Genomic DNA, 9,642 nt, shown 5'->3' with positions numbered 1-9,642 from the left:
ATATTTGGAAGTAATAACAAATCATAAATAATAGATTTACAGTTTCATGTGCAAGCATATTTTATACTATGTTATGGAAATACTTGTTTTATTCCATAAATTAATAATAAAATGAATATTTTTTTAAAAATTGAATACAAAGGAATTTACATAGGACTTATAATAACAAATGATGGGGAGTATTTACATTATAGAAGTCTTAATAGTTAACTCTAGTTCTGTGTGAAAACATGACAAGAATATTATTTTTGTTCAATCCTCTTAGGATTCTTACTTGCTTTCAGCCCTCAGTCCTAAGCTCACCAGGAGCCAGCCAAAGCTGATGACATGGGCTATTTACAAATCATTGTTTTTAGCTGAGTTGGGTTAAGGTTGAGGGGACTGCTTTGTGTCTCAGTCATTCAATAACTTGATTCCCTAGCTTAGGGGTTGGGGGTGGTACTTTTGTATCAAATATCTCTATGTCTGATATCCAAGATATATGGTATGTGGTACAGGGGAGAGAGCACTTATTCTGAAGTCAGAGAACCCAGGCTAAAATCCTACTTTTGATGCGTCGCTTTGTCCACATCCCTTAACCTCCCTGAGCCTCAGTTTCCAATCTGTAAAATCAAGACATCATACAAGATGATTTCTAAGCTCCCTTCCAGCTCTAGGTCTTTGATCCTATGATTCTATGAAGTAATACAAATGTGTTAGAATACACTACCATGTCACAGTTGCCTTCTTATCCTAGAGCTTTCCTCAGCACCTGTGGTCTTCTCACCTAGAACATCCTGCCCTGTGGCCCGCTCCTTCTCTCAATGAATACCTTAAAGTAAAACTTCCTGTATTTTTAAAATTTCCCCTATACATATGGCTATCTGAGACAATAAGGCTACAAAGCTTACATATTATTGGTGATTCAAGAATAATTATTAAAAAAATCAACACTAAACATTTCCTGAGAACATAAGTGCATTTGGCATTATCTATTATGCTTCAACTTAGGTTTTAGAAAGCAAATAAAAAGTTATATTATGAATATGTGTTCGTGGAATTGGCAGACAGAAAAGTACTTTGATATAACTGAATAAATAGAAAAAAATATCAATAAACTTATTTTTTGTTCTTTGAGAAATGTATTATTCATTCTAAGTTATCTTGGTTCTTGCTAAATCTATATCCACAGTACAATCAAGAATATGACATCCAAATAAATAACATAAGGACATATTCATGGATGGAAGAGCAACTTCCCCCTTTGTACAGTGTTTGAGTAATAGAGGCTGCAATAAGAATTATAGGCACTGGGGATAGAACATCAATTCCTATAGCAACACAGAGTGCAATATTATCTACCTCTATATTGGCAATTCCCATAAAAGTCTTGTAATTCATAAGAGTCCAATCCATGGTGTTCACAGTACTGGAACTGAAGAAATTTTAATATAGTCGACTAGAATTAAAAGTCACTTTGCTCACTTGAGAACTCCTTTTACTATTTAAAAAGGGTATATGTATGACATGTGTATATTGATATATACATATGTATATAGTATTAAATGCATAATATATACTCACATACATACATGTATATAAACTTTTTTTTTGACCCCACCTGTGATTTCACTGACACAAATAACTGCCACTTAGGAAACTTCCACAGATAATATAGAGTGATAGCTGTTCTATTCTTTTAATGGGTTTAAAGGATTTAAAGAGCTGCCTCAGCACCTGAGAAGTTAAGTGACTTTTCCAGAGTCACATAGTCACCATATGCCAAAAGAGGGATGTGAACCCAGGCCTTCTTTCATATCTACCTATCCACTACATATCTCTCTCTGTCTCTGTCTCTGTCTCTCTCTCTCTCTCTCTCTCTTTCTCTCTTTCCTCTTCCTCTTCTTTCTCCTCCACCCCTTTCTCTCTCATGCATGCACACATGCACATATGCACACATAAGACACGTAGGTATATATCCTTTCTAAATATCTTCTATGTATATACATATACATGTGCATTATCTCCTAAGGTGCATATATGTGTGTGTGTGTGTGTGTGTATACAATATGCATCATACATGGATATATGTATATGTGTATAGATATATGCATGTATATATATACACACATTTTAAGACTTCATCATCAGATTAAAGTAACTAGCTTTTTGAAAACTATGCCAAAAGAGCAGAAGTTCCACTAAGTTCAACTGAAGGCTTTGAATATGGCTCTAGCAATGTATCATGTCAAGTTCAGAGAGGCTTATGACTTAGAAGCTTGGCCTCTAGATGATGAATTCCTTTAACTACAACATTAATAAGATACAAAGAGATTATTATCTTTAGCAGTGATGAAATTATAGGTCTTTTCAATTATTGAAATTTCAAATATTGAAATATATAGGTATCATTTAGTTCAAAGCAATCAAAAGACCTTTATTATCTTATTTTATTAATGCAGAGAATCTGATGAAGAAATACTGGAAACACAGGAATGATACTGGAAACACAGTAATGACTTATCCTAAGGAATTTCTCTAAGACTACCTTCCATCTACTCTGTATGTTTCCTGAATGTCCTTTTTTATTTGCATATTTACATAAATATCTCTCCTATTAATGAACTCCTCTTAGGACAAGAAAAATTTTGCACCCACAGTAGCCCAAAATGTTAAAAGTAGTCTCATGTAAAACTAAGCATGTAAGTTTGCATGAATGACCCTTTGGAACTATCTTACAAGATGACTGGAAAACCTAATGAAGAAAAAAATGTGTAAAAGAGCCCAGGCTGATAATTCACTGGATAAGTAGAGTTTGACGAACAGATGGTACAAAAGAAAACAATAGATGGAAGGAACAGGAAATAAACACAACAAGCACTTAGTCTGGCTAGTAGAGTTGGGTCATCAGAGAGTTCATATTGCTTAAAAGATTAAATTCTGTATTATATGAAATGAGAAAAAAATAGCACTCCCCTTGATAAGAATGGAAGAGGTCTTGGTGATCTTTATAACACATATATGATTAAGGCATCACCATCTACTCTGTGATGTCTAATCATGTTTTTCAAACTGTTTACACTGCTATATGGGAGGATGATACTTGTAACTCCGAGGAACTTTATCATTATTAGGGCAGTTAGGTGGAATACACATAGACAGAGGACATGGATATGAGTTGACCATGTTGAGATGATATACAAAAAATAAAATTAAGACATGAGAAAGAGATACACTGGGAGAAGGGGAAAAGGAAAGATAAAAGAGGTGCAAAAGAGGGGAAGATGAAAGAGGACAATGGGTAAACCTTACTCTTACCAGAATTGGTTCAAAGAAAGAAAGGAAAGAAGGAAGGAAGGAAGGAAGAAAGGAAGGAAGAAGGAAAGAAAGAAAGAAAGAAAGAGAGAGAGAAAGGAAGGAAGAGAACTTATATGTACAAAAATATTTATAGCAGCTTCTTTTGTGGTGGTAAAAGAATGGAAATTGAGGGGATGCCCACTGGGAAATAGACAAACAAGTTGTGGCATATGATTTTGATAAAATATTATTGTGCTATAAGAAGTGATGAGTAGGATGCTTTCAGAAAACCTGGAAAGACTTATGTGAACTGATGCAAAGTGAAATGAGCAGAACCAAGAGAACATTACATATAATAACAGCAATATTGTATGATGATCAACTGTGAAAGACTTAGCTATTTTCAGCAATACAGTAATCCAAGACAATTCCAAAGGACTCAAGATGGAAAATTCTAACCATCTCCAGAGAAAGAACTGATGGAGTCTGAATGCAGATTGAAGCATACTTTATTTTTTACTTTCTTCATTTTTCTTGTTTTTTTATCTATGTTTTCTTTCGCAACATAATTAATAAGGTAATATGTTTTACATGGCCGCACAAATATAACCTATATCAAATGGCTGCCTTCTCAACAAGGACTCATTTTTTTAAAAAAGTTAAAAATTGATTTAATATGTAATTGGAAAAATAAAATATGTTTCAAAAACACCATTAGATTCTGAGTCAAACATCACCAAAAAAAGAGAAGCAGCCGGTATAAGTGCTGGACTTTGATTCAGAAGTTCAAATCCTGCCTCAAACACTTAACAATCTGTACGACCCTTTCATCTGCATATCACTTAACTTGCCAATTAGTTTCCTCATTTATAAAATGGGGGTAATAATAGCATCTACCTTATAGAGTTATTTTGAGGGTCAAATGAGATAACATGTCAAGTGATATGCAAACTCTGAAGCACAATGTAAATGTTAGCAATTATTATTGTAGAGGGAATCAATTAACCCTGGTTGTCTCCATTTTCTTATCTGCAAAAGGAACTGGAAAAGGAAAGAGCAAACCACTACAGTATCTGTGCCAAGAAAATCCCAAATGGAGTTTTGAAGTGTCAGACACAACTGAAAAATGACTGAACAACAACAACAACATGGAGATAATAATATTTATCCTTTCTACCTCACAGCTTATTGATCATCTGATATGAAAAACTATATTGAGATATTTTATAAACTATACAAATGTATGTACAAAAACATAAGGAATGTTTTTTTTAAATTCATTTCACTCAATTTAGCATAAGGAAACACAGAGACAGACACATGAACACAGAGACATATAAACATATGTTGACAGTCTATGAGGCAAAAAATGGATCAAAGAGGAATCATTAAGGAATAAGAAGGATCTAAAGGGCTAAAGGTTTAAGAGGAACATCAAGAATAAGGAGAAGGGAAGGAGGAAGAACTGCAGTAATACTTTATGGAGATTCTTTATAACTGAATCAGTATCTTTTGTAGGTAGAATAACAGAGCATAAAGTTGCAATTATGGATGAAAGAGAGGTAACTGACAGAAGGGAACTAGAGAGATGCACTTTCCCCCTCCCCCAAGCACATTTAATTCACAACAAAAGTGGACCCTGTGAGAGAATAGGATAAAAGCAATGGAAGTTGGAATAAAGGGAAGGGAAAGTAGGTCTCAACACAGAATTAGAAAGGGAAAAGCAGCACAAAAAGAATATTCCCAATGAGAGGAAGAAGGGATAGGTGAATATGTATTTGATGGCAGTGGTGGTGGTGGTAGTAGTTATTCATCCTTTGTTTTCAAAGGGAACCAATGACATCATGAGGTTGATGTCTCGACTTGCACATGAATTGGATTTAAGTAAGGCAGAGCTGTACAAAATCATCAGCTTGACTTTCATCTCCAGAGTCATGAAAGTCCAATGGCAAGACAAATGTCAAAACAATTGGTGATGGCCTGGGAGTCAGTGGATGATCGTAAGAAATAGAAGATGCTTGGTAAGTTTCATTTATGATACATCTGCATTTGGGAAATTGCCTTCTCATAGAAAATGTTGTATTTTCTGAGGACCACAACTTACCTGAGGAGAGGGGCTATAAGGATACTCAAGAGCAACCAGTACTGATTGGGGTAGGAATGACCATGGAATAAGAGGTAGAGGAAGACTCCATTTATTCTTATGCTCTCCAGTGTTTTTAATAAGAACAGGTGTTGTATTTTGTCAAATGCTTTTTCTGCATCTATTCAGATAATCACATAATTTCTGTTAGTTTTGTTGTTGATATGGTCAATTATACTGATAATTTTCCTAATACTGCACCAGCCCTGCATTCCTGGTATAAATCCTACCTGGTCATAATGTGTTATCTTTGATATTAGTTGCTATAATCTCATTACTAATATTTTATTTAAAATTTTTGCATTCATTAGGGAAATTGGTTTACAATTTTCTTTCTCTGTTTTGACTCTTTCTGATTTAGGTAGGTATCAGCAACATATTTGTATCACAGAAAGAATTTGGTAGGACTCCTTCACCTATTTTCCCAAATAATGTAGTATTGGAATTAATTGTTCTTTAAATGTTTGATAGAATTCATTTATAAATCCATCTGACCCTGGAGATTTTTTCTTAGGGAATTAATTGATGACTTGTTCAATTTCTTTTTCTGAAATGGGGTTATTTCAGTACTTTACTTCCTCTTCCATTAATCAGAGCAATTTATATTTTTGTAAATATTCATCCATTTCACTAAGATTGTTACATTTATTTGCATACAATTGGGCAAAATAGCTCCTCATTATTGTTTTGATTTCCTCTTCATTGGTGGTGAATTTACACTTTTCATTTTTGATGCTGTTAATTTGGTTTTCTTCTTTCTTTTTTTAATTAAATTTACCAAAAGTTTATTTTATTGTTTTTTTTCTTAAAACCAGTTCTTAGTTTTATTTATCAGTTCAATAATTTTCTTAATTTCAATTTTATTAATCTCTTCTTTGGTTTTCAGAATTTTTAATTTGGTATTTAATTGGGGATTTTCAATTTATTCTTTTTCCAGCTTTTTTAGTTGCATGCCCAATTCATTTATCTCTTCTTTCTCTATTTTATTCATGTAAGCATTTGGAGATATAAAACTTCCCCTAAGAACTGCTTTTGCTGCATCCCATAAGTTTTGGTATGTTGTCTAATTATTGTCATTCTCTCTTGAATGAAGTTATAGGTTGTTTCTATGATTTGTCGTTTGACCCACTCATTCTTTAGTATTACATTATTTAGTTTCCAATTAATTTTAGTCTGTATTTCCATGGCCCTTCTTATTACATGTAATTTTTATTGCATCATGATATGAATAGGATGCATTTAATATTTCTGCCTTTCTGCATTGGATTGTGAGGTTTTTGTGCCCCAGTATGTGGTTAATTTTGTTAGTGCCATGTAGCACTGAGAAAAAGGTATATTCCTTTCTACCCTCATTCAATTTTCTCCAGAGGTAAATCATATCTAACTTTTTAAAATTCTATTCATCTCCTTAACTTCTCTCTTGTTTATTTTGTGGTTAGATTTATCTAGTTCTCACAGGGGAAAGTTGAGGTCCCCCACTAGTATAGTTTCATTCACTGTTTCTTCCTGTAACTTCCTTAACTTCTCCTCTAAGAATTTGGATGCCACATCACTTGGTGCATATTTGTTTAGTAATGATATTACTTCATTGTCTATGGTGCCTTTTAGCAAGATGTATTTTCCTTTCTCATCTCTTTTAATTACATCTATTTTTGCTTTTGCTTTGTCTGACATCAAGATTGCTACCCCTGCTATTCTTACTTCAGCTGAAACATAATATATTCTGCTCCAGCTCATTACCTTTATTTTGTGTGTGCTTCTCTGCTTTAAGTATGTTTCTTGTAAACAATATATTGTAAGATTATGATTCTTAATCCATTCTGCTATCTGCTTCCATTTTATGGGAGAGTTCATCCCATTCACATTCACGGCAATGATTATTGTCTGTATCTTTCTCTCCATCCTATCCCCCCGATCATGTTTATCTCTCTCTTTTTTCCCTTTTTCCTTTTTCCTCTCTTTTTTCCCTCTTTTTTCCTTATTCAGTAGAGTTTTGCTTTCAACCACTGCCTCCCTCAGTCTGCCTTCCCTTCTACTCACCCCTCCCTTTTTTCCCCTTTACCCTTACTTCTTCTTCTCTCCTTTCTATTCACCACCCCCCTTTTCTTTTCCTTTTCACCTCCTACTTCCTATAGGGTAAGTTAGATTTCGGTACCTAACTGATTATGTTATTCCCTCTTTGAACCAAATCTGATGAGTGCAAGGTTCAAACAATGCTCACCTCCCTCTCTTCTTTCCCTATACTATAATAGGTTTTTGTGCCTTTTCATGTGATGTAATTTACCTTTGTCTGCCTCCTCCTTTCCTCTTTTCCCAGTACAATCCTTTTTTACCACTTAATTAGATTTTTTATCATCACATCAAAGTCAACTTATACCCCCATCTCTGTCTATGTATATTCCTTTTTAATGTCCTAATAACAATATGTCCTCAAGAGTTACAAGTGTCATCTTCCCTTATAGGGATGCAAACAGTTTGCCCTTATTAATAACATGCTGTTTTTTTCTTTCCTATCTTGTATTTGAAGGTCAAATTTTTTGTTGAGCTCTCGTCTTTTCACCAGGAAGGTTTGGAAGTTCCCTATTTCATAGAATACCCATCTCCTCCCCTGAAAGATTATGCTCATTTTCACTGGGTAGTTGATCCTTGGTTGTTATCCAAGCTTCTTTGCCTCACAGGACATCGCATCTCATGCCCTCTGATCTTTTAATGGAGAAGCTGCAGGGTCCTGCATAATCCTGACTGTGATTCCATAATATTTAAATTGTTTCTTTCTGTTTGCTTGCAGTATTTTCTCTTTGACCTGGCAATTTTGGAATTTGAATACAATATTCCTTGGCATTTTCAATTTAGGATCTCTTCCAGGAGATGATTGGCAAATTCTTTTGATGATTATTTTACCCTCCAGTTCTAGGACCTCAGGGCAGTTTTCCTTAATGACTTACTGAAAGATGCTGTCCAGGCTCTTTTTTTCATCATGGTTTTCAGATAAACCAATAATTTTTAAATTGTCTCTTCTGGATCTATTTTCCAGGTCAGGTGTTTTACCAATGAGGTATTTTACATTTTCTTCTATTTTTTTCATTCTTTTATTTCTGTTTGACTGATTCTTGATCTCTCATAGAGTAGCTTCCACTTGCCCAATTCTAATTTTTAACAAATTGTTTTCTTCTTTTAGATTTTGTGCCTCATTTTCCATTTGGCCAATTCTACTTTTTAAGGAGTTGTTTTCTTCAGTGTACTTTTTTTTCCTTTTGGCCAATTGTATTTTTTCAGGGACTTATTTTCTTCAGTGTACTTTTTTTTTCCATTTGGCCAATTGTATTTTTTAAAGGCTTGTTTTCTACAGTTAATTTTCATCCTTCCTTTTCCAAGCTATTGACTCTCTCTTTCATGCCTCCCATTTCTTTTCCCAATTTTTCTTCTCCCTCTCTTATTTGACTTTTAAAATCCTTCTTGAGCCCTTCCAAGAAGGCTTTTTGGGTTGGAGACCAGTTCATATTCCCTTTTGAGATTTCAGATGTGGATATATTGACAAAATTGTCCACTTCTGAATTTGTGCCTTGATCTTTCCTGGTCCCATAATGAGAATCTATGTTAATTGTCCTTTTTTGCTTTTTGTTCATGGCATTTGCCTTTTTTTCTGACTTGTTTAAAAAAGTCAAGCTTTCCTGCTGGAGTGCCAAGGGCACTGACCCAAGCATTTTGTGCTGGGAACTCAGGACCTGGTCACTGGTTTTGTCCCTTTCAATGCTCCTCTCATCTTCCACATCTCTACTACCACCATTTTATCTTTTCTTTCAGTTGGTTATGTGGAATCAAAGTGTTCTCCTTATAGCAAGTAAATGGAATAAAGGTAAACTGAGGTGCAAACTTTGAGCTATAATGTTTATTGACAGTGATGTTTGGTCAGATTGGCCACCTCAGTAAGGCCAGAGACCCCAGTGAGAAGGATGGGGGATCCTCTTTAGTGGTTCTGGGTTGCTGGGGAACATTACACTTGGCTACACTGGAAGAAGTTGGTTGGCCTTCAGATGTGGCTAATCATGCCCCTCTCTGGTGATTTTGTTGTTCTTAAGTTCTGCCTAACTTTTCATGACCTCATTTGGGGTTTTCTTGGCAGAGATACTCAAGTAGTTTTGCTATTCCCTTCTCCAGCTCATTTGACAATGAGGAAACTGAGGGAAACAGGATTAAATGACTTGCCCAGGTTCACACAGCTA

At 34.7% G+C, this 9,642-nt stretch overlaps 1 non-coding gene across 1 annotated transcript; it reads left to right on the top strand.

Moving 5' to 3' along the window:
- Positions 1 to 2,921: 2,921 nt before the first annotated feature.
- Positions 2,922 to 3,049, top strand: LOC114046366. The gene has a single exon (XR_003569497.1). It is a non-coding gene; the product is annotated as a U6atac minor spliceosomal RNA (small nuclear RNA).
- The last annotated feature ends 6,593 nt before the right edge of the window (positions 3,050 to 9,642 follow it).

The sequence above is a fragment of the Vombatus ursinus genome, unplaced genomic scaffold (genome assembly GCF_900497805.2).
Source record: "Vombatus ursinus unplaced genomic scaffold, bare-nosed wombat genome assembly UNPS02014781.1, whole genome shotgun sequence".
NCBI lineage: Eukaryota > Metazoa > Chordata > Mammalia > Diprotodontia > Vombatidae > Vombatus > Vombatus ursinus.
Note: the sequence above shows the minus strand (reverse complement) of the source record. Positions and strands in the feature narration are given on the sequence as shown.